The 25,106-nt window shown below is 44.9% G+C and overlaps 1 protein-coding gene across 4 annotated transcripts in view; it reads left to right on the top strand.

The window, feature by feature from the left end:
* The first annotated feature begins 637 nt into the window (after positions 1-637).
* Positions 638-25,106, top strand: part of LOC106608295 (jun dimerization protein 2) — a 32,603-nt gene continuing 8,134 nt past the window's right edge. Inside the window, exons 1-2 of one of the 4 annotated variants that reach the window (XM_014206158.2) lie at positions 638-850; positions 3,550-3,599. The gene's annotated coding sequence lies outside the window, so the exon portion shown is untranslated. Of the gene's footprint in view, positions 851-3,549; positions 3,604-22,736; positions 22,971-23,029; positions 23,186-25,106 lie in introns of those variants that run through there. The other 3 variants (XM_014206160.2, XM_014206159.2, XM_045721162.1) reach the window with 3 other exon arrangements.

Below are 25,106 nucleotides of genomic sequence, written 5' to 3'. Positions count from 1 at the left end.
GCTAATACATATGTATGTCAAATTTATAAATAAGTAATACATTTGTGTTTATAGACATCATTTGGTGTTAAAAAAAAATGAACATGAAAACAAAAATGCGCTTTTTTTTGTCTTAATTTAATGTTCGTGTTAGGCATAATGTTAGCAGTGTGTTTTTTTAATTTGTTTTTTATTTCACCTTTATTTAACCAGGTAGGCTAGCTGAGAACAAGTTCTCATTTGCAACTGCTACCTGGCCAAGATAAAGCAAAGCAGTTAGACACATACAACAACACAGAGTTACACATGGAATAAAACAAACATACAGTCAATAATACAGAAGAAGAGGAAAAAAAAAAAAAAAGTCTATATACAGTGAGTGCAAATTAGGTAAAATAAGGGAATTAAGGCAATAAATAGGCCATGTTTAGGTTAGGGTTAAGGTTAAATGTATGTTTTTTTTAAACCACATTTTAATAAGAAGTGAAATTGTAGAAAAATAGGCTTGGTTTATGACTTTGGTGGCTATGGTAACTGGTGACGAGTCATCCAACAGAGGAAGCCGGAAGTTTCCTCCCATCAGAATGTTGTGTGTGTTTTTTTTTTTTGGTTGCTAGGGGTGGAGCGAACAATGCTGATTTATTTGTTTTTCTTCTTCTTCTTCCATTTAGCCCTGCGGTCTATTTCTATCCACGCTTACGTCTGGAACAGCAACTTCCGCATTCCCGTACCCTCCCAGATACTGATCAGTATTTAAACGGACTGACGCAACGATTTTTTCGATTTTTAGTCTTCAAAAAACGTAGCTACGTCCGATTCACAAATTACAGACACACATTATATCACCTCGGATATTGGACTTAATAAAAAGGTAAATTAACCAATTACTTCTGGCTAGGTTTATGAAACTTCGACTAAGTCGATTAACAGTTCATTTTTGTTACACATTATATAAAATAAAAAACAATTCTGAAAAGTTTTTGCTTTTAATCGTTTTCATAATTGTATTATTTTACAACGAGGATAATTTATGAGTTTTAGCGTGCAATCCCGAGATTTACAGCACTTCTACTATTGTAATGTTTTTGGCGTGGATTTTTTTAGTTATTTCATGTGCAAAATATCTCTTTGTTGTTAGGTAACGTTAGATTGTTATAACTGCGTTTTAAATCTCCTTCAAACGGATACAAAGTATCGAATGAATATCCCATGCAGTTTTGAACACTATTGTAGAAATTTGCGAAAATGCATTTTTCGCTGTTACATTAACGAAGCGGTGGAAGTCTGAATTTTGTCCACGCTGCCAAGTTCAACGTTACGTAAGTCTGTTATAGACGAAACATTACTGTGGGCTATCCGCAGTAGCCTATTTAGAACATAACGTCTAGAATAGACCGAAATACATTCTTTCGTAGGATGGGGAGAAACTTTTTGCTTTAGTTTTCTTGATTATTTTATTTGTGTGGGAAAAGAAATCAGCAAAATTGCATTCGCACTTGTTTCACTTTGCTTTGTTAGGCTACTGTAGCAGAGTAGAAGCACACTCAAGTGTACATGTTTCCCACAGACAGTCTGATATTTATGTTTGACTTGACGTTACAAGGACTAATTTGTAAACTCATTTCCATCTTCATGGGAATTCATTCGATTGCGTTTATGCTATGTTTATTATGATTATGAATCATTATCAGCCTTATCCCTCCTCACCATTTAGAAAGTTCATATTATATCTCTATCTACAATTGAAGTCGGAAGTTTACATACACCTTAGCAAAATACATTTTAACTCAGTTTTTCACAATTCCAGACATGAATTCCTAATAAAAATTTCCTGTCTTAGGTCAGTTAGGATCACAACTTTATTTTAAGAATGTGAAATGTCAGAATAATAGTAGTTATTTATTTCAGCTTTTATTTCTTTCATTACATTCGCAGTGGGTCAGAGGTTTACATACACTCAATTAGTATTTAGTAGTATTGCCTTTAAATTGTTTAATTTGGGTCAAACGTTTCGGGTAGCCTTCCACAAGCTGAATTTTGTCCCATTCCTCCTGACAGAGCTGGTGTAACTGAGTCAGGCCTCCTTGTAGGCCTCCTTGCTCGCACACACTTTTTCAGTTCTGCCCACAAAATGTATATAGGATTGAGGTCAGGGCTTTGTCACGGCCACCTTGACTTTGTTGTCTTTAAGCCATTTTGCCACAACTTTGGAAGTATGCTTGGGGTCATTGTCCATTTGGAAGACCCATTTGTGACCAAGATTTAACTTCCTGACTGATGTCTTGAGATGTTGCTTCAATATATCCACATCATTTTCCTTCCTCATGGTGCCATCTCTTGTGAAGTGCACCAGTCACTCCTGCAACAAAGCACCCCCACAACATGATGTTGCCACCCCCGTGCTTCACGGTTGGGATGGTGTCCTTCGGCTTGCAAGCCTCCCCCTTTTTCCTCCAAACATATTGATGGTCATTATGGCCAAACAGTTCTATTTTCGTTTCATCAGACCAGAGGACATTTCTCCAAAAAGTACAATCTTTGTCCCCATGTGCAGTTGCAAACCGTAGTCTGGCTTTTTTTTTATGGCGGTTTTGGAGCAGTGGTTTCTTTCTTGCTGAGTGGCCTTTCAGGTTATGTCGATATAGGACTCATTTTACTGTGGATATAGATACTTTTGTACCTGTTTCCTCCAGCATCTTCACAAGGTCCTTTGCTGTTCTGGGATTGATTTGCAGTTTTCGCACCAAAGTACGTTCATCTTTAGGAGACAGAACGCGTCTCTTCCTGAGCGGTATGGTGGCTGCATGGTCCCATGGTGTTTATACTTGCATACTATTGTTTGTACAGATGAACGTGGTACCTTCAGGCGTTTGGAAGTTACTCCCAAGGATGAACCAGACTTGTGGAGGTCTACAATTTTTTTTTCAGAGGTCTTGGCTGATTTCTTTTGATTTTCCCATGATGTCAAGCAAAGAGGCACTGAGTTTGAAGGTAGGCCTTGAAATACACCTACAGGTACACCTCCACTTGACTCAAATTATGTCAATTAGCCTATCAGAAGCTTCTAAAGCCATGACATCATTTTCTGGAATTTTCCAAGCTGTTTAAATGCACAGTCAACTTAGTGTATGTAACTTCTGACCCACTGGAATTGTGATACAATGAATTATAAGTGAAATAATCTGTCTGTAAACAATTGTTGGAAAAATTGCTTGTCATGCACAAAGTAGATGTCCTAACCGACTTGCCAAAACTATAGTTTGTTAACAAGAAATTTGTGGAGTGGTTGAAAAACAAGTTTTAATGATTCCAACCTAAGTGTATGTAAACTTCCTGCTTCAACTGTATCTTCCTCCATCACTCCAGTATCCCTGCACATGTAAATATGGTATTGGAACTGACTTTTTAAACATTTCCTGTATATAGTATGCTTACTTACCTACTTTATTGTGTATTTCATATTTATAAACTTCTGACTTCAACTGTATCTATCTATTTGAAGCATGTTTATCCTATTTTGAAACTGAGGTTATATGAGTTAAAATAACTATTATTCATATGTTTTTGCAGTGTCCAAAACACTGCTCCACCATTGGTAGAAGAGGATTGCAGTCCAACTTGTGAGTAAGTAGCCTATTCAAGTCTCATCATCTTTATCAAAATGACCTTATAAAAAGGCTGCAGACATATCCAAGCTGTGTTTGCTCTCTCTCTCTCGCTCTCTTCCTGATATAACCATATTACAGTGTTTTATAGGGCCTGGTTATACAGTGTTTTACAAGGCTGTTAGGGTTCCATCAGGGAAACAAACTGCCTGGTTCAGTAGTTCATCTTGGAAATGGTCTCCGTCACTGGCTGTGTCTGAAATGGTACCCTATACCCTTATATAGTTCACTCCTTTTGACCAGGGCCCATAGAGTGTTCCATACAGAGGTAAAACATTTTTTGGGGAATCAAATAACAGGGTGGCTAGATTGAAGAACCTAAATAAATAAACTATATTTTGATTTGTTTAACACTTTTTTTTGTTTTGTTTAGGTTACTACATGATTCCATATGTGTTATTTCATAGTTTTGATGTCTTCACTATTATTCTACAATGTAGAAAATAGTAAAAATAAAGAAAAACCCTTGAATGAGTAGGTGTGTCCAAACTTTTGACTGGTACTGTACATATAGGTAGGGGTAAAGTGACTAGGCAATCAGTATAAATAATAAACAGAGTAGCAGCAGAGTATGTAAAGCGTGTGAAAGGGTCTCTGTGTGTGTTGGAGTGTTAGGGTTATACTTGTGAGTGTGTGGTTAGAGTCCAGTGAGTGTACATCGAGCCTGTGCAAGAGAGTCAGTGCCAATAATAAGAATAAAATAAGGGTGTCAATGTAAATAGTCAGGGTAGCCATTTTGATTAACTGTTCAGCAGTCTAATGGGTTGGGGGTAGAAGCTGTTAAGGAGCCTTTTGGTACCAAAATTGGCGCTCCGGTACCGCTTGCCGTGCTGTAGCAGAGAGAACAGTCTATGACTTGGGTGGCCTGGATGGGAGGAGGCTCAGCTCCAGTGATGTACTGGGCCGTACGCACTACCTCCTGTAGCGCCTTGCGGCCGGAGGCCGAGCAGTTGCCATACCAGGCGGTGATGAAACCAGTCAGGATGCTCTTGATGGTGCAGCTGTATTACTTTTTGAGGATCTGAGGTCCAATGACAAATCTTTTGGGGTATAGGTGTTGTCGTGCCCTCTTCATGACTGTTGGTGTGTGTGTAGACCACGATAGGTCCTTAGTGATGTGGACACTGAAGAACTTGAAGGTCTTGACCCGCTCCACTACAGCCCAGTCGATGTGAATGAGGGCGTGCCTGCCCTTCTGTTTCCTGTAGTCCACAATCAGCTCCTTTGTTTTGCTCACATTTAGGGAGAGGTTGTTGTCATGGCACCACACTGCCAGGTCTATGACCTCCTCCCTATAGGCTGTCTCGTCATCATCGGTGATGAGGCCTACCACTGTTGTGTCATCGACAAACTTAATGATGGTTTTGGAGCCGTGCGTGGCGATGTGGGCGAACAGGGAGTACAGGAGGGAACTAAGCACGCACCCTTGAGGGGCCCCCCCGTTGAGGGTCAGCGTGGTGGATGTGTTGTTGCCTACCCTCACCACCTGGGGGGCGGCCTGTCAGGAAATCCAGAATCCAGTTGCAGAGGGAGATGTTCAGTCCCAGGGTCCTTGGAGGGCACTATGGTGTTGAACGCTGAGCTGTAGACGGTGAACAATATTCTCATGAAGGTGTTCCTTTTGTTCAGGTGTGAAAGGGCAGTGTGGAGTGCAACAGAGATTGCTTCATCTGTGGATCTGTTGGGGCGGTATGCAAATTGGAGTGGGTCCAGAGTTTCTTGGAATGATGGTGTTGCTGTGAGCCATGACCAGCCTTTCAAAGCATTACATGGCTACAGATGGGAGTGCTACAGGGCGGTAGTCATTTAGGCATGTTACCTTGGAGTTCTTGGGCACAGGGACTATGTTGGTCTGCTTTAAACCTGTAGGTATTACAGATTGGGTCAGGGAGAGGTAGAAAATGTTATTAAAGACACTAGCTGGTCAGCGCTTGCTCTGACTACGTGTCCTGGTAATCCGTGTGGCCTTGTGAATGTTGACCTGTTTAAAAGGTCTTACCCAAATTGGCTATGGAGAGCGTGATTACAGTCGTCCACTTTGCCTGTTTGATTGGTTCGTCGGAGGGCGTAGCAGGATTTCTTATAAGCGTTCCGGATTAGTGCCAAGCTCCTTGAAAGTGGAAGCTTTAGCTCACTGCAGCTGTTGCCTGTAATTCATGGCTTCTGGTTGGGATATGTACGGTCACTGTGGGGACAACGACGTCAATGCTCTTGATAATGAAGCCGGCGACTGATGTGGTAAACTCCTCAATGTTATTGGATGAATCCCAGAACATATTCCAGTCTGTGCTAGCAAAACAGTCCTGTAGCTTAGCATCAGCTTCATCTGACCGCACTTTGGTATTGAGCGTGTCACTGGTCCTTCCTGTTTGAGTTTTTACTTGTAAGCAGGAATCAGGAGGATAGAGTTAAGGTCAGATTTGCCAAATGTAGTGAACTATATAGGGTGGGAATTATGGACGGGATTCTTCAATTAAGTATTTGTTGTCATTCAACAAGAGATGACTAGTTTTCATACAAATTTGTTCACTTGAAAAATTATGCCACAAACATTTAGATCAATTAGATGTAAATTTGCTTGACTAAGATTTCTTTGGCAAAAACGTTGAAACTGACAGATTTCTTGATTTATTTTAGATTAATTTGGGCCATTTTGAAGAAATGTACTGGCTATGTTGCTATGGTGGCTCAAGAGGGACAAACAACAGTAAAGTTTTGGCATTTAAAAAAAAATTCAAGCGCCAGTCTTTAGGGAGTATGTGTGCACAGGTGTTCGATTCAGACGAGTTCTGCTAGGAGCAAACCGAACGCATTTAGTCTGGTTAGGTTTGTCATTATAGCTGATAACATTTCATATTAGTGGACCTGACACTTATATGGCCTGGTCTGAATGCAGTGGAGACACACAGGGAGGTGGACATTCTCTTTGGACCGGCACACGTTCAGCATGTGGGCCAAGCCGAGCTTATTGTGTGCCCCAAAAGACCCAGGGGACCAAGTGGAAAAACAGTTGTTACAGTAGGTTTCTAAATAAACAGAGTAAAAAATTTTAAATAAAAAAAAACTCACGGACGCTTAATCAAGCTCAAACCAAGTTTATTCACCCACTGGGTCATACAGCTGCATAAGACAAGGAACATATTCACACAAGCACTGATATTTAACCTTTTCTCCAATGCTGAGCCCCTCCTTACACATCTGAACAGCCAATATACCTCTGTTGCTATCCAGAAGATTAGTGATATACGTTCTTTCTCACTTCATCTAACCTGACCTCTGCCCAAATTCCTCACTCCTCCCACAACTCACGGCTGTCATGGTGACTGGTACCAGACTGTGTCTCTTCTCCTCCCATAGGATCCCTGATGGCTAACGATAACATATCCTGACATAATGTAAATGTTATCCATTACCCTCTCTCCCTCAGTGAAATGAATAAGTATATTTCATGATTTCAAAGGTTTTAGAAATCAGAACCCATCACAGTAATAGACAGGCTCGTGCTCCTTTTACTTTCTTATGTAACTTAATTGACTGTAATAGGTTCCTACAACCCTCTCCTGTCTATTGAGTAACTAATATCAGTAGATCTCTATAAGATGATGTAATTGGTGTCTATATAGACCAGAGGTGACTGGTTGACTCTACTTTGTAGAGGTGTTAGTAGTATGACATCTGCATGGGGAACATGCTGCTGTGGACATGCTAAAATAATCTATGGGGAGCGACCTGTGTGTGTGTGTGTGCCCCTTCCTATATATGTGTATGGCTTTGTACGAGTGTGTTTGTGTGTGAGAGACTGCATGCCTTCACCTCATATGTGTATGCATTTCTTCCTGTAAGTGTGTGTCTGAGTGTTAAGGGCTTTAAATGCCCCAGCATCTACCTGCCTGCCTACTTACAGTACCTACCTGCCTGCCTGCCCGGGCTCATCCGTGGGATGGTTTCCACATAAATGGGACACTGCTGTGGTTTATCTGCACCCTCCCCAGTCATAGACTGTTTTCTCTGCTACCGCACGGCAAGTGGTACCGGAGCGCCAAGTCTAGGTCCAAAAGGCTTCTTAACAGCTTCTACCCCCAAGCCATAAGACTGCTGAACAGATAATCAAATGGCTACCTGGACTATTTGTGTTGACCCCCCCCCATTTTACTCTGCTGCTACTCTCTGTTTATTATCTATGCGTAGTCACTTTACCACTACCACATGTACATATTACCTTGACTAACCTGTGCCCCCACACATTGACACATTGACTCTGTACTGGTACCTCCTGTAGCCTCCACATTGACTCTACCGGTACCTCCTGTATATAGCCTCCACATTGACTCTACCGGTACCTCCTGTATATAGCCTCCACATTGACTCTACCGGTACCTCCTGTATATAGCCTCACATTGACTCTGAACCGGTACCTCCTGTATATAGCCTCCACATTGACGCTGAACCGGTACCTCCTGTATATAGCCTCGTTACTGTTATTTTATTGTTGCTCTTTAATTATACATTTTTCAATTTTTATTTATTTTTAACTTCAGTTTATTTTAGTAAATACTTTCTTAACTCTTATTTTTCTTAACTGCACTGTTTAAGGGCTTGTATTCAGCATTTCACAGCAAAGTCTACAGCTGTTGTATTCGGCGCATGTGACAAATAACATATGATTTGATTTTTTTATTTGATTAAGGGGAAGGGTTGGCAAGCAGGACTGATTTCTCTTGCTCTCGCTCTCTCTGGGTTTATTTTAAGTAGAAATGCCTTTCTCTCTGGAGAGATGGGATAGCCAAGCTGCCTGTCTGCTCCCTCCCCGACACTAGACTCATTGCAGCTAGCCATGCAACAACTAGACTCATTGCAGCTAGCCATGCAACAACTAGACCTAGCTAACAGCTAGCCATGCAACAACTAGACCTAGCTAACAGCTAGCCATGCAACAACTAGACCTAGCTAACAGCTAGCCATGCAACAACTAGACCTAGCTAACAGCTAGCCGTGCAACAACTAGACCTAGCTAACAGCTAGCCGCGCAACAACTAGACCTAGCTAACAGCTAGCCGCGCAACAACTAGACCTAGCTAACAGCTAGCCATGCAACAACTAGACCTAGCTAACAGCTAGCCATGCAACAACTAGACCTAGCTAACAGCTAGCCATGCAACAACTAGACCTAGCTAACAGCTAGCCATGCAACAACTAGACCTAGCTAACAGCTAGCCGTGCAACAACTAGACCTAGCTAACAGCTAGCCGTGCAACAACTAGACCTAGCTAACAGCTAGCCGTGCAACAACTAGACCTAGCTAACAGCTAGCCATGCAACAACTAGACCTAGCTAACAGCTAGCCATGCAACAACTAGACCTAGCTAACAGCTAGCCATGCAACAACTAGACCTAGCTAACAGCTAGCCATGCAACAGCTAGCCATGCAACAACTAGACCTAGCTAACAGCTAGCCATGCAACAACTAGACCTAGCTAACAGCTAGCCATGCAACAACTAGACCTAGCTAACAGCTAGCCATGCAACAACTAGACCTAGCTAACAGCTAGCCATGCAACAGCTAGCCGTGCAACAACTAGACCTAGCTAACAGCTAGCCGTGCAACAACTAGACCTAGCTAACAGCTAGCCGTGCAACAACTAGACCTAGCTAACAGCTAGCCGTGCAACAACTAGACCTAGCTAACAGCTAGCCGTGCAACAACTAGACCTAGCTAACAGCTAGCCGTGCAACAACTAGACCTAGCTAACAGCTAGCCGTGCAACAACTAGACCTAGCTAACAGCTAGCCGTGCAACAACTAGACCTAGCTAACAGCTAGCCGTGCAACAACTAGACCTAGCTAACAGGCAGGAGGTGACTCACTGGCATGAATACTGTAGGAGTAGTATAGAACTGTCCCAAATGGCACCCAATTCCCTTTATAGTGCACTACCTTTGACCAGGGAATAGGGTTCCGTTTGGTATGCATGCTCTAGGAGTGAGTTGGAGCTCTACTCGACCCCTGACTAGTGTTTTCTAAGTCAATCCACATGGTATGTATAAACATTGTATCATAGGGTGCTTCCGAAATGGTATCCTATCCCCTATGGGCCCTGGTCAAAAGTAGTGCACTATATAGGGATTAGGGTGCCATAGGGACTTGGTCCAAAGTAGTGCATATATATATATATAGTGCCCTACATTTGATCAGGGCCCATAGGGAATAGGGTGCCATTTTGGGACACACACTGAGTTCTGGTTTCTGCAACTGACCACACCATTATGGTTAAAGGGAGAGGGAGAGAGGAACAATGTGTGTGTGTGAGAGAGATGTGGGGAGGACAGTCTAGATTAGGAAATATTAGAGACTAATTATGAAACATCATGGAATCCTCCTTGGCCAGAGTTACATAATCGACTGATTGCTTAAACAGAGAGGGAGAGAGACAGCATTAAATCTGGCTGGGGTTGTTGGCCAATGTGTTCATTTCAAGCATTGCTCAAATTGTCTTAGGTTATGTTGTATAGACCTACAGGGAACTTCATACAGTCAGATGGCTGTTTATCTTGTACTGCAGCGGCTGCGATCTCATTACTCCATACCTGAATGTAGCTATTCACACAAGTCTGGTTATGAGTGTATCTGACCATCACTCTAGTGAATTATATCCAATTGAGATGAGCGTAAACCACTGTTTTTTTTGTCACTCTTCTCCACTCTTAGACCATCCCACAGGTATAATGCCAGTGTCTGTAGAGAGAGACATGGGGACGTTTGGGAAAGCACTCAGCCACTGATAATCAAACGGCACAGTGCTTTGCCTTAGTCAGGATTTGACTGGAAAATGAATTGCAATGATGCTTGGGCTGCGTTCCAAATGGCACATTATTCTCTACATGGTGTAGTACTTATAGGACCCATAGGACTCTGGTCAAATATAGTGCACTACTTATAGGACCCATAGGACTCTGGTCAAATGTAGTGCACTACTTATAGGACCCATAGGACTCTGGTCAAATATAGTGCACTACTTATAGGACCCATAGGACTCTGGTCAAATATAGTGCACTACTTATAGGACCCATAGGACTCTGGTCAAATGTAGTGCACTACTTATAGGACCCATAGGACTCTGGTCAAATGTAGTGCACTACTTATAGGACTCATAGGACTCTGGTCAAATGTAGTGCACTACTTATAGGACTCTGGTCAAATATAGTGCACTACTTATAGGACTCATAGGACTCTGGTCAAATGTAGTGCACTACTTATAGGACTCTGGTCAAATATAGTGCACTACTTATAGGACTCATAGGACTCTGGTCAAACGTAGTGCACTACTTAGTTAATAGGATTGTATTTGGGACGAAGACTTAATGAAGTTCCTCTCTTGGATATTAACCACATCCTGTAGTCTCTTACATCATGTGATCATCTGCATTTTCACTAATACGAATACCAAACCCTCTACCTCCCTGCCACAGAGCCAGGCTAACGAATACCAAACCCTCTACCTCCCTGCCACAGAGCCAGGCTAACGAATACCAAACCCTCTATCTCCCTGCCACAGAGCCAGGCTAACGAATACCAAACCCTCTATCTCCCTGCCACAGAGCCAGGCTAACGAATACCAAACCCTCTATCTCCCTGCCACAGAGCCAGGCTAACGAATACCAAACCCTCTATCTCCCTGCCACAGAGCCAGGCTAACGAATACCAAACCCTCTATCTCCCTGCCACAGAGCCAGGCTAACGAATACCAAACCCTCTACCTCCCTGCCACAGAGCCAGGCTAACGAATACCAAACCCTCTACCTCCCTGCCACAGAGCCAGGCTAACGAATACCAAACCCTCTACCTCCCTGCCACAGAGCCAGGCTAACGAATACCAAACCCTCTACCTCCCTGCCACAGAGCCAGGCTAACGAATACCAAACCCTCTATCTCCCTGCCACAGAGCCAGGCTAACGAATACCAAACCCTCTACCTCCCTGCCACAGAGCCAGGCTAACGAATACCAAACCCTCTATCTCCCTGCCACAGAGCCAGGCTAACGAATACCAAACCCTCTATCTCCCTGCTACAGAGCCAGGCTAACGAATACCAAACCCTCTATCTCCCTGCCACAGAGCCAGGCTAACGAATACCAAACCCTCTATCTCCCTGCCACAGAGCCAGGCTAACGAATACCAAACCCTCTATCTCCCTGCCACAGAGCCAGGCTAACGAATACCAAACCCTCTATCTCCCTGCCACAGAGCCAGGCTAACGAATACCAAACCCTCTATCTCCCTGCCACAGAGCCAGGCTAACGAATACCAAACCCTCTATCTCCCTGCCACAGAGCCAGGCTAACGAATACCAAACCCTCTATCTCCCTGCCACAGAGCCAGGCTAACGAATACCAAACCCTCTATCTCCCTGCCACAGAGCCAGGCTAACGAATACCAAACCCTCTACCTCCCTGCCACAGAGCCAGGCTAACGAATACCAAACCTTCTACCTCCCTGCCACAGAGCCAGGCTAACGAATACCAAACCCTCTATCTCCCTGCCACAGAGCCAGGCTAACGAATACCAAACCCTCTATCTCCCTGCCACAGAGCCAGGCTAACGAATACCAAACCCTCTATCTCCCTGCCACAGAGCCAGGCTAACATTTGGCTAATGATAGCTAGCTCATGATCGTAACCTAAAGGACTCATTGAGTAGATTTACATTCACAGTAATAATTCGATATTAATCTAATTGAAGGCAGTAGGCTGAGTATGGCTTTAGTCATGTAAACACCTTACTCTGCTTATCTTAATCGGCGTAAGGACATAATCCAGGGAAGCATATGCCGATTGCTTAGAAAACCAGCTGTTTTAATCTTTCAAAAGGATATGGATATGTAAACACCTTAATCGGTGTATTTGATCTGCAGCATGTGCCATCAAATCAAATGTTATTTCACATGCGCCAAATACCTTAGTGAAATGCTTACTTACAAACCCTTAACCTACAATGCAGATTAAAAAAAATACTAAAAGAAAAAAAGAATAGGAAATAAAAGTAACAAATAATTAAGGAGCAGCAGTAAAATAACCGTAGCGAGGCTATATACAGGTTAGTCGAGGAGCCTCCCTCTTTAGTGCCAGTGAACTGAGTTTGGAACAACTGAATGTAGCGTAGTAGAAGTCGTTTTCACATAGAAACTCAGAATCAAATATGCTTCCCAAAAATAACATGTTCGCTGTGGTAGAACGTTTCTTTTCTACATTTATCAGAGTGCCATCGGGTAGCCTGATTTCAGATGTGTCCATGGAAACAGGATCGGGTAGCCTGATTTCAGATGTGTCCATGGAAACAGGATCGGGTAGCCTGATTTCACATGTGTCCATGGAAACAGGATCGGGTAGCCTGATTTCAGATGTGTCCATGGAAACAGGATTATTAGGGGAATTGTTCTTCCTGCAAAGCATTTAAATGTTTTAATCAAAATATTATATTAATCTGACTATCCACAATAATCACATTGTGTGCATATACCCACACTCACTGACCATGTTGAGGTACTGTCCTCTCTTCATCGATATAGCCTGGTCCCAGATCTCTTTGTGCCGTCCTGCCAACTCATACATGTCAATGACCATAGGAGTTTGAAAGAGCACAAACAGATCTGGGACCAGACCACCACTGGTAATAAATGAATGAATGGTGGGGATGGGAATGTTTAGTCACCACGTCTTCAGTGTGGTTTCCCAACATCGGGCCTGCCAAAGACAGGTTGCATGCACCATGCTCATAAAGCCTGATCAAACCGGGAGCAGAAAATAAGGAGAAATGACAGCTGTGGGCTGAGTTCCTGTTTTCTGTTCACAACTTACTCTTCTCACATGTTTTTCCTCTGAGTTGAATCACCCAAGATAAACCACAACAGAGCAGAGCACAACACGGCCCTGGACAGGACCATAACATACCACAACACAGCCCTGGACAGGACCATAGCATACCACAACACGGCCCTGGACAGGACCATAACATACCACATCACGGCCCTGGACAGGACCATAACATACCACATCACGGCCCTGGACAGGACCATAACATACCACATCACGGCCCTGGACAGGACCATAACATACCACATCACGGCCCCGGACAGAACCATAACATACCACAACACGGCCCCGGACAGGACCATAACATACCACAACACAGCCCTGGACAGGACCATAGCATACCACAACACGGCCCTGGACAGGACCATAGCATACCACATCACGGCCCTGGACAGGACCATAACATACCACATCACGGCCCTGGACAGGACCATAACATACCACATCACGGCCCTGGTCAGGACCATAACATACCACATCACGGCCCTGGACAGGACAGGACCATAACATACCACAACACGGCCCTGGACAGGACCATAACATACCACATCACGGCCCTGGACAGGACCATAACATACCACAACACGGCCCTGGACAGGACCATAACATACCACAACACGGCCCTGGACAGGACCATAACATACCACAACACGGCCCTGGACAGAATAGGACCATAACATACCACAACACGGCCCTGGACAGAATAGGACCATAACATACCACATCACGGCCCTGTACAGGACCATAACATACCACATCACGGCCCTGTACAGGACCATAACATACCACATCACGGCCCTGTACAGGACCATAACATACCACATCACGGCCCTGTACAGGACCATAACATACCACATCACGGCCCTGGACAGGACCATAACATACCACATCACGGCCCTGGACAGGACCATAACATACCACATCACGGCCCTGTACAGGTCCATAACATACCACATCACGGCCCTGGACAGAATAGGACCATAACATACCACATCACGGCCCTGGACAGGGCAGGACCATAACATACGACATCACGGCCCTGGACAGGACAGGACCATAACATACCACATCACGGCCCTGGACAGGACAGGACCATAACATACCACATCACGGCCCTGGACAGGACAGGACCATAACATACCACAACACGGCCCTGGACAGGACAGGACCATGACATACCACATCACGGCCCCGGACAGAACCATAACATACCACAACTCGGCCCCGGACAGGACCATAACATACCACAACACGGCCCCGGACAGGACCATAACATACCACATCACGGCCCTGGACAGGACCATAACATACCACAACACGGCCCTGGACAGGACAGGACCATAACATACCACAACACGGCCCTGGACAGGACAGGACCATAACATACCACAACACGGCCCCGGACAGGACCACAACACGGCCCCGGACAGGACCATAACATACCACAACACGGCCCTGGACAGGACAGGACCATAACATACCACATCACGGCTCTGGACGGCACAGTACAGTACCTCTGGGCCCTGGTCTTTAGGAGTCCACTTTTGTGCCGTCTGCATCTTATCCTAACTGTCCGATCCCTCCAAAGTCAAAAGAATGAGGGTTTGTGTAAGGTTGGCCTAACTGGCCTTCTCTGTGGCTCAGTTGGTAGAGCATGGTGTTTGCAACGCCAGCATGGTGTGTGCAACGCCAGGGTTGTGGGTTCGATTCCCACGGGGGACCAGTACGGGGGGAAAAATTATGAAATGTATGCATTCACTACTGTAAGTCGCTCTGGATAAGAGCGTCTGCTAAATGACTAAAATGTAAAATGTGTAGAATGAAGGACAATTCCATGGTAACGGAATTACGCTGTATACTAAACAAAACCATTTGATTTCAAAAGTTTAACAAACCGTAGAACTCTATGCACCAGAACTACTTTTATCAATTTCCACAGAATATTTTTTACAAAAACCACATTTACAGGAAGAACTGTTGCAGGTACAAAGTTTGGTGACAGAATAAAACTGAGGAATATTTTACTAACTAATAACTAACTAATAACTACCGTAATTTCCGGACTATTAAGCGCACCTGAATATTAGCCGCACCCACTGAATTAAAAAATATATATTATTTTGAACATAAATAAGCCGCACATGTCTATAAGCCGCAGGTGCCTACCGGTACATTGAAACAAATTAACTTTACACAGGCTTTAACGAAACACGGCTTGTAACAAAAAGAAATAGGCTTTAACGAAACACGGCTTGTAACAAAAAGAAATAGGCTTTAACGAAACACGGCTTGTAACAAAAATAAATAGGCTTTAACGAAACACGGCTTGTAACAAAAAGAAATAAGCTTTAACGAAACACGGCTTGTAACAAAAATAAATAGGCTTTAACGAAGCGCGGCTTGTAACAAAAATAAATAGGCTTTAACGAAACACGGCTTGTAACAAAAAGAAATAGGCTTTAACGAAGCGCGGCTTGTAACAAAAAGAAATAGGCTTTAACGAAACACGGCTTGTAACAAAAAATAAAAAATTAGCAGTAAGCTTTAGTTGTCTTTTTGCCCTGAGTCAATTCCTCACGATGCTGTTTCCAACGTCTTATCATCGACTCATTAAGACCAAGCTCCCGTGCAGCAGCTCTATTTCCTTTTCCAACAGCCAGATCAATTGCCTTCAACTTGAAAGCTGCATCATATGCATTTCTCCGTGTCTTTGCCATGATTAGGGTGACAAAATGACTACCATAATCAGAATGATGGTAAGTTTGAGAGCGCTCGATTTAATCTAAACAGTAAACAAAAAAGTTGTTTGACCTTAACCCGTTCGGCAATTTCATTGGTCTAATGAAAGCTTCATGCCGCCAAAAAACAGAGCACGTCACAGAATGTGTTTTTTTGGAGAAAAAGACAATTGAAAGCGAGAAAAATCCATATATTAGCCGCGTCATTGTTTAAGCCGCGAGGTTCAAAGCCTGGGAAAAAAGTTGCGGCTTATAGTCCGGAATTTACGGTAACTAATAACTAACTAATACTAATAACTAACTCTACTAATAACTAACTCTACTAATAACTAATAACTAATACTAACTAATACTAATAACTAACTAATAACAATAACTTACTAATAACTAACTAATAGTAATAACTAACTAATACTAACTCTGTCACCAAACTTTGCATCTGCATATCCAGTATTTTAATGACAAGTTTTACTGTTGTTTTTGTTCAAAGTAATCATTGTGCATAGAGTATGGTTTGTTAAACTTAGAAATCAATGGTTTTTGTTTGGCATACATTTTAAAGTGAGAAATTGGCGTCTCAGTGTAATTCCGTTTATCAAATTCTTCTTCTCCCCAGAGGGTTAAGAAAGAAAGCCTGGGTCAGAAACTCAACAGCACATACTGTAGCATAGTATGACTGACTGAGTGCAGAGGCTGTGTTCCAAATACTACCCTATACCCTTTATAGTGCAATACTATTGACCAGAGCTTTATGTTTTCAAGTAGTGCACTATAGAAGGAATTTCATTTGGGACTCATACAGGCAGTAATGGAGCCATGGCTCAGGTCTTGAGGAGAGGGGTGTATGTGGGATAAGGCATCACTATCATTGTTCATCATTTTCACCATGTTATTCTTTCTTTCTCCAGCCCAGAGATAGGTTGGGCTGTTTGCATGTCACTAAGAGTTGTGCAAGATGATATGTGAGGCGAGCAGGCAAATATGCTGAGGCCAAAGTATGAGGCGAACAGTGTTGTTCTACAACAAGATAAGTTAGAGTGTTCTGGATGAGAAGCATGGCTGCTTCAAGTTCCCCCCTGTCGTGGGGAAGGCCTTGTTTCCCCCCTGTCGTGAATGAACCTGTCTGCAGGCGTAAAGCTATGGGCTTTACTGCAAGCCTTTTAGTTGCAAATATAGCCATGCTCTAATGATGCCGATGGCCCATGCTCCAGGAGGATACATAAGGAAGTAAGCCATGCATTATAGGTTAGGTTAGCTTCTTGTTGACTGGCCAGTCAACAACTGTGGAAATGGTGCCAATGAATACACCCTGCTCCTGCTTTTAGAAAGTGTCTGGAACCGCTAGGCTAGGGTATTGATGGTAGGAGAGTGGAGCTCGCGGCTAGGGTATTGATGGTAGGAGAGTCTGGAGCTGCTAGGGTATTGATGGTAGGAGAGTCTGGAGCTGCTAGGGTATTGATGGTAGGAGAGTCTGGAGCTGCTAGGGTATTGATGGTAGGAGAGTCTGGAGCTGCTAGGGTATTGATGGTAGGAGAGTCTGGAGCTGCTAGGGTATTGATGGTAGGAGAGTCTGGAGCTGCTAGGGTATTGATGGTAGGAGAGTCTGGAGCTGCTAGGGTATTGATGGTAGGAGAGTCTGGAGCTGCTAGGGTATTGATGGTAGGAGAGTGTGGAGCTGCTAGGGTATTGATGGTAGGAGAGTCTGGAGCTGCTAGGGTATTGATGGTAGGAGAGTCTGGAGCTGCTAGGGTATCGATGGTAGGAGAGTGGAGCTGCTAGGGTATCGATGGTAGGAGAGTCTGGAGCTGCTAGGGTATTGATGGTAGGGAGAGTGGAGCTGCTAGGGTATTGATGGTAGGAGAGTGGAGCTGCTAGGGTATTGATGGTAGGGAGAGTGGAGCTGCTAGGGTATTGATGGTAGGAGAGTGGAGCTGCTAGGGTATTGATGGTAGGAGAGTGGAGCTGCTAGGGTATTAATGGTAGGAGAGTGGAGCTGCTAGGGTATTGATGGTAGGGAGAGTGGAGCTGCTAGGGTATTGATGGTAGGGAGAGTGGAGCTGCTAGGGTATTGATGGTAGGAGAGTGGAGCTGCTAGGGTATTAATGGTAGGAGAGTGGAGCTGCTAGGGTATTGATGGTAGGGAGAGTGGAGCTGCTAGGGTATTGATGGTAGGGAGAGTGGAGCTGCTAGGGTATTGATGGTAGGAGAGTGGAGCTGCTAGGGTATTGATGGTAGGAGAGTGGAGCTGCTAGGGTATTAATGGTAGGGAGAGTGGAGCTGCTAGGGTATTAATGGTAGGAGAGGGAGCTGCTAGGGTATTAATGGTAGGGAGAGTGGAGCTGCTAGGGTATTAATGGTAGGGAGAGTGGAGCTGCTAGGGTAGTGATGGTAGGAGAGTGGAGCTGCTAGGGTATTAATGGTAGGAGAGTGGAGCTGCTAGGGTATTGATGGTAGGGAGAGTGGAGCTGCTAGGGTATTGATGGTAGGGAGAGTGGAGCTGCTAGGGTATTGATGGTAGGAGAGTGGAGCTGCTAGGGTATTGATGGTAGGAGAGTGGAGCTGCTAGGGTATTAATGGTAGGGAGAGTGGAGCTGCTAGGGTATTAATGGTAGGAGAGGGAGCTGCTAGGGTATTAATGGTAGGGAGAGTGGAGCTGCTAGGGTATTAATGGTAGGGAGAGTGGAGCTGCTAGGGTAGTGATGGTAGGAGAGTGGAGCTGCTAGGGTATTAATGGTAGGGAGAGTGGAGCTGCTAGGGTATTAATGGTAGGGAGAGTGGAGCTGCTAGGGTATTAATGGTAGGGAGAGTGGAGCTGCTAGGGTATTGATGGTAGGCAGAGTGGAGCTGCTAGGGTATTGATGGTAGGAGAGTGGAGCTGCTAGGGTATTGATGGTAGGAGAGTGGAGCTGCTAGGGTATTGATGGTAGGAGAGTCTGGAGCTGCTAGGGTATTGATGGTAGGAGAGTCTGGAGCTGCTAGGGTATCGATGGTAGGAGAGTGGAGCTGCTAGGGTATCGATGGTAGGAGAGTGGAGCTGCTAGGGTATCGATGGTAGGAGAGTGGAGCTGCTAGGGTATCGATGGTAGGAGAGTCTGGAGCTGCTAGGGTATTGATGGTAGGGAGAGTGGAACTGCTAGGGTATTGATGGTAGGAGAGTGGAGCTGCTAGGGTATTGATGGTAGGGAGAGTGGAGCTGCTAGGGTATTGATGGTAGGAGAGTGGAGCTGCTAGGGTATTGATGGTAGGAGAGTGGAGCTGCTAGGGTATTGATGGTAGGGAGAGTGGAGCTGCTAGGGTATTGATGGTAGGGAGAGTGGAGCTGCTAGGGTATTGATGGTAGGGAGAGTGGAGCTGCTAGGTTATTGATGGTAGGGAGAGTGGAGCTGCTAGGGTATTGATGGTAGGGAGAGTGGAGCTGCTAGGGTATTGATGGTAGGAGAGTGGAGCTGCTAGGGTATTGATGGTAGGAGAGTCTGGAGCTGCTAGGGTATTGATGGTAGGAGAGTCTGGAGCTGCTAGGGTATCGATGGTAGGAGAGTGGAGCTGCTAGGGTATCGATGGTAGGAGTGGAGCTGCTAGGGTATCGATGGTAGGAGAGTCTGGAGCTGCTAGGGTATTGATGGTAGGAGAGTCTGGAGCTGCTAGGGTATTGATGGTGGGAGAGTGGAACTGCTAGGGTATTGATGGTAGGAGAGTGGAGCTGCTAGGGTATTGATGGTAGGAGAGTGGAGCTGCTAGGGTATTAATGGTAGGGAGAGTGGAGCTGCTAGGGTATTAATGGTAGGAGAGGGAGCTGCTAGGGTATTAATGGTAGGGAGAGTGGAGCTGCTAGGGTATTAATGGTAGGGAGAGTGGAGCTGCTAGGGTAGTGATGGTAGGAGAGTGGAGCTGCTAGGGTATTAATGGTAGGGAGAGTGGAGCTGCTAGGGTATTAATGGTAGGGAGAGTGGAGCTGCTAGGGTATTAATGGTAGGGAGAGTGGAGCTGCTAGGGTATTGATGGTAGGCAGAGTGGAGCTGCTAGGGTATTGATGGTAGGAGAGTGGAGCTGCTAGGGTATTGATGGTAGGAGAGTGGAGCTGCTAGGGTATTGATGGTAGGAGAGTGGAGCTGCTAGGGTATTGATGGTAGGGAGAGTGGAGCTGCTAGGGTATTGATGGTAGGGAGAGTGGAGCTGCTAGGGTATTGATGGTAGGGAGAGTGGAGCTGCTAGGGTATTGATGGTAGGGAGAGTGGAGCTGCTAGGGTATTGATGGTAGGGAGAGTGGAGCTGCTAGGGTATTGATGGTAGGAGAGTGGAGCTGCTAGGGTATTGATGGTAGGAGAGTCTGGAGCTGCTAGGGTATTGATGGTAGGAGAGTCTGGAGCTGCTAGGGTATTGATGGTAGGGAGAGTGGAGCTGCTAGGGTATTGATGGTAGGGAGAGTGGAGCTGCTAGGGTATTGATGGTAGGGAGAGTGGAGCTGCTAGGGTATTGATGGTAGGAGAGTGGAGCTGCTAGGGTATTGATGGTAGGAGAGTGGAGCTGCTAGGGTATTGATGGTAGGGAGAGTGGAGCTGCTAGGGTATTGATGGTAGGAGAGTGGAGCTGCTAGGGTATTGATGGTAGGGAGAGTGGAGCTGCTAGGGTATTAATGGTAGGGAGACTGGAGCTGCTAGGGTATTAATGGTAGGGAGACTGGAGCTGCTAGGGTATTGATGGTAGGGACAGTGGAGCTGCTAGGGTATTGATGGTAGGGACAGTGGAGCTGCTAGGGTATTGATGGTAGGAGAGTGGAGCTGCTAGGGTATTGATGGTAGGAGAGTGGAGCTGCTAGGGTATTGATGGTAGGAGAGTGGAGCTGCTAGGGTATTGATGGTAGGAGAGTGGAGCTGCTAGGTTATTGATGGTAGGAGAGTCTGAAGCTGCTAGGCTAGGGTATTGATGGTAGGAGAGTGGAGCTGCTAGGGTATTGATGGTAGGGACAGTGGAGCTGCTAGGGTATTGATGGTAGGGATAGTGGAGCTGCTAGGGTATTGATGGTAGGAGAGTGGAGCTGCTAGGGTATTGATGGTAGGAGAGTGGAGCTGCTAGGGTATTGATGGTAGGAGAGTGGAGCTGCTAGGGTATTGATGGTAGGAGAGTGGAGCTGCTAGGTTATTGATGGTAGGAGAGTCTGAAGCTGCTAGGCTAGGGTATTGATGGGAGGAGAGTGGAGCTGCTAGGCTAGGGTATTGATGGTAGGAGAGTGTGGAGCTGCTAGGGTATTGATGGTAGGAGAGTCTGGAGCTGCTAGGGTATTGATGGTAGGAGAGTCTGGAGCTGCTAGGGTATTGATGGTAGGAGAGTCTGGAGCTGCTAGGGTATTGATGGTAGGAGAGTCTGGAGCTGCTAGGGTATTGATGGTAGGAGAGTCTGGAGCTGCTAGGGTATTGATGGTAGGAGAGTCTGGAGCTGCTAGGGTATTGATGGTAGGAGAGTGGAGCTGCTAGGGTATTGATGGTAGGAGAGTCTGGAGCTGCTAGGGTATTGATGGTAGGAGAGTCTGGAGCTGCTAGGGTATTGATGGTAGGAGAGTCTGGAGCTGCTAGGGTATTGATGGTAGGAGAGTGGAGCTGCTAGGGTATTGATGGTAGGAGAGTGGAGCTGCTAGGGTATTGATGGTAGGAGAGTGGAGCTGCTAGGGTATTGATGGTAGGAGGGTCTGGAGCTGCTAGGGTATTGATGGTAGGAGGGTCTGGAGCTGCTAGGGTATTGATGGTAGGAGAGTCTGGAGTTGCTAGGGTATTGATGGTAGGAGAGTGGAGCTGCTAGGGTATTGATGGTAGAGTGGATCTGCAACCTAAATGGCACCCAATTCCCTTTATAGTGCACTACTTTAGACCAGAGCCCTATGGGTACTGGTCAAAGGTAGGGCACTATGTAGGGAATTGTGTCCCAAATGGCACTCTAAGGTTGAATTCCTCAGCCTTGGATTGGAGCAGCTAATTGGCCTCAGGAATGGTGCAGGAAATGGACCCATTTTGTCAACCTGAAGACGGATGAAGTATGTGAGTAGAGAAAACCAGGGTTTCCAGACATATATAAATATATATACATATACACACACAGGCACATTTGTCTGAGTGCACACAGACTTACGAACACACACGGAGGCACATTAGACCAACACACAGCCACGGCTCATATGCCATTGGTCTTGGCCATGTGCCAGCTACCCAGGACCTGCATTGAGTGCAGTTCTAATACATGACACTTCCTCTCCCACCCTGACTGTGCTGTGTGTTTGGCTTCTCCTGAGGCACTTCAGTCGACTAGGCGGTTCTGTAAAGCAGAAATGCCTGTCCTGCTTTGCCCTGTCCTGCTTTGCCCTGTGCTGCCCTGCCTCTCTCTACCCTGCCCTGTCCTACCGTGCTGTGCTCTGTCCTGTCCTACCCTGCGAGGCTCTACCCTGCCCTGCCGTGCCCTGTCCTGCCGTGCCCTGCTCTGAGTGACTGTCTTTGTCTGTCTCGGGGTACAGTATATTGGCTGTGTATGGCACCGACTGGCTTTTCTGCTTGACTGCGAGAACACAGAGAGTGTGTTGCATCATCAAACACTGACCACTAATCCTGGCAAACGTCCGCCCGCCAGCCCGGCGACACAAACTGAGAAAATACGAGACCCCTCCCCTTTTGAAAAGGGAGTGGTAAAGCCCCTTCAGACTCTCTGGCTTTTAGGAACCACTACTTTGCTGCAGAAAAGGTACAGTTTAGCTTTCATGTCTTCCGAGGAGGGGGGGGGGGGGGGTTGGGGGTTCTTGTCTTAACTGTTTCATGTGTAAAACAATCGAGGGTGTTCACAGCAAGAAATGTCTGTGAGGGGGGTTTTTCTGGTCTTAACTGTGTGTTCGTTGTTGGAAAGGTTGTTGATCTAGCAGTGGATATTTAGCAGTGGATATCCAAACTCTGCAGACAGAGGTAAACATCAGTTTTGTGGATCAGTTTGATTAACATCTGGATCTAGTTTGAATGTTTTTATAGTCGGAATTAGTTTGTTGTGTAGTTTTTATAGTCGGAATTAGTTTGTTGTGTAGTTTTTATAGTCGGAATTAGTTTTGTGTAGTTTTTATAGTCGGAATTAGTTTGTTCTGTAGTTTTTATAGTTGGAAGGAGTTTCTTGTGTAGTTTTTATAGTTGGAAGGAGTTTCTTGTGTAGTTTTTATAGTTGGAAGGAGTTGTTCTGCTGTATGCTAGTTCATTCTGTACTCTGACACCCTCCGGCCAATGCAGCTCCTCTGTAGACTCAGGTTGTAGAGATTTGTATAATCTTATCTCATGTCTCCTATATGAATCAGCCCATAGCCTGTTTAGCGTAGGGATGGGATTCCCCGTGACTGAATAACCTAATTGTTCCATTGGAACAGAAGTGGCTCAGCTCCCTTCCTCAGACAACGTAGCCCTCCCGGAGTAGGCTCCAATACGCCTTCAGGAAGAAAAGGCCTGCCACAGACCGTGGAGCTTTTGCTGACGGTGAAGTTGTCTCGTCCTTATGTTGTTCACCCACTTCTTTCGTAGCTCATCATCGGCAGGGGAAAGAGTCGAATGACAGACTGGAGAATTTGAAGACGCTAACTAGCTAGCCAATTAATGAAACACAAAACACTATTTATGCTATACTACTAATATTACTATTATATACAAAGAAGAAATAGCGATGCACCAATATTACATTTTTGCCCGATACAGATATCCAATATTTTCCCTGCCCCCCCAAAAAACGATACCGATAACCGATTCTAGTAGTTAAATAGTTAACACACGCACACATGGACACAGCGGTCTAAGGCACTGCATCTCAGTGCAAGAGGCGTCACTACAGTCCCTGGTTCGAATCCATGCTGTATCACATCCAGCCGTGATTGGGAGTCCCACAGGGCGGCGCACATTTGGCCCATCGTCTTCTGCGCTGTCATTGTAAATAAGAATTTGTTCTTAACTGGCTTGCCTAGTTAAATAAAGATTACACACCATACTGACCAAAAACGTATTTTGTTGGCATTTACGTATGTCCCAATTACCAGAAACACGATCAAAACCTATTTATTTCTCTGACTTGCTGTGCTGTTTCGTTGTTCAGTTACATTCTCAACCAGGATTTCTATGGAACGCCGTTTGTCTTTGCGTGTCGAAAAAGAAACACGTCAAATAACACTATTTGACACGTCAAATAACACGTCATAATCTGTTTCAGTAGCTATAGTTAGCCAGCTAACTATATAGCTAGGTGTCATCATCTAAAATAACCCTAATTTATAAGACAGTTCTTATTTGATTAATGGTGGTCGGACCCATTTTTGTGAAGCTAGCCACAATAAGGATTAGCCACAATAGTGGACTTTGGGGTTAATCTTCAAAATAAAAGTTTGGCATAATTCTACTATTTGTATTCATTTGCATCACTGTCAATGACATACTTTTATTTTGAAGGCAAATCGCAAATTCCGCTATTGTACCTAATCCTTATTTTGGCTAGCTTCACAACACAACCCGGTCAAGTCGAGCCTCACTAGCCAGATGAAGCTAGCTGGCTGTTTATAACGTTAGCTTTGGGCAACAGTGTTAAGTAGTTGGCTAGCTATTTATTTTCATGAACTGAAGTTCAATTTCAATAGGTGAACAACAAGTGGCTACCTAGCTAATACTTACTCAAGGTTTCCTAAATCATTACTAAGAATAATGAAAATGACTGCAGTTTCTACTGGTCATTGATTTCAGGCTGGTTGTATTGGTGCTAGCTAGGTACTAAGCTAAAGCTAGCTACCCCAGAAGTTGCGGTCAAACAAATAATCAAATCAAACTTTATTTGTCACATGCGCCGAAAACAACAAGTGTAGACTTT

Source organism: Salmo salar, chromosome ssa06, assembly GCF_905237065.1.
Source record: "Salmo salar chromosome ssa06, Ssal_v3.1, whole genome shotgun sequence".
NCBI classification, from domain to species: Eukaryota; Metazoa; Chordata; class Actinopteri; order Salmoniformes; family Salmonidae; genus Salmo; species Salmo salar.
This window is presented reverse-complemented; position numbering and strand designations above follow the sequence as displayed.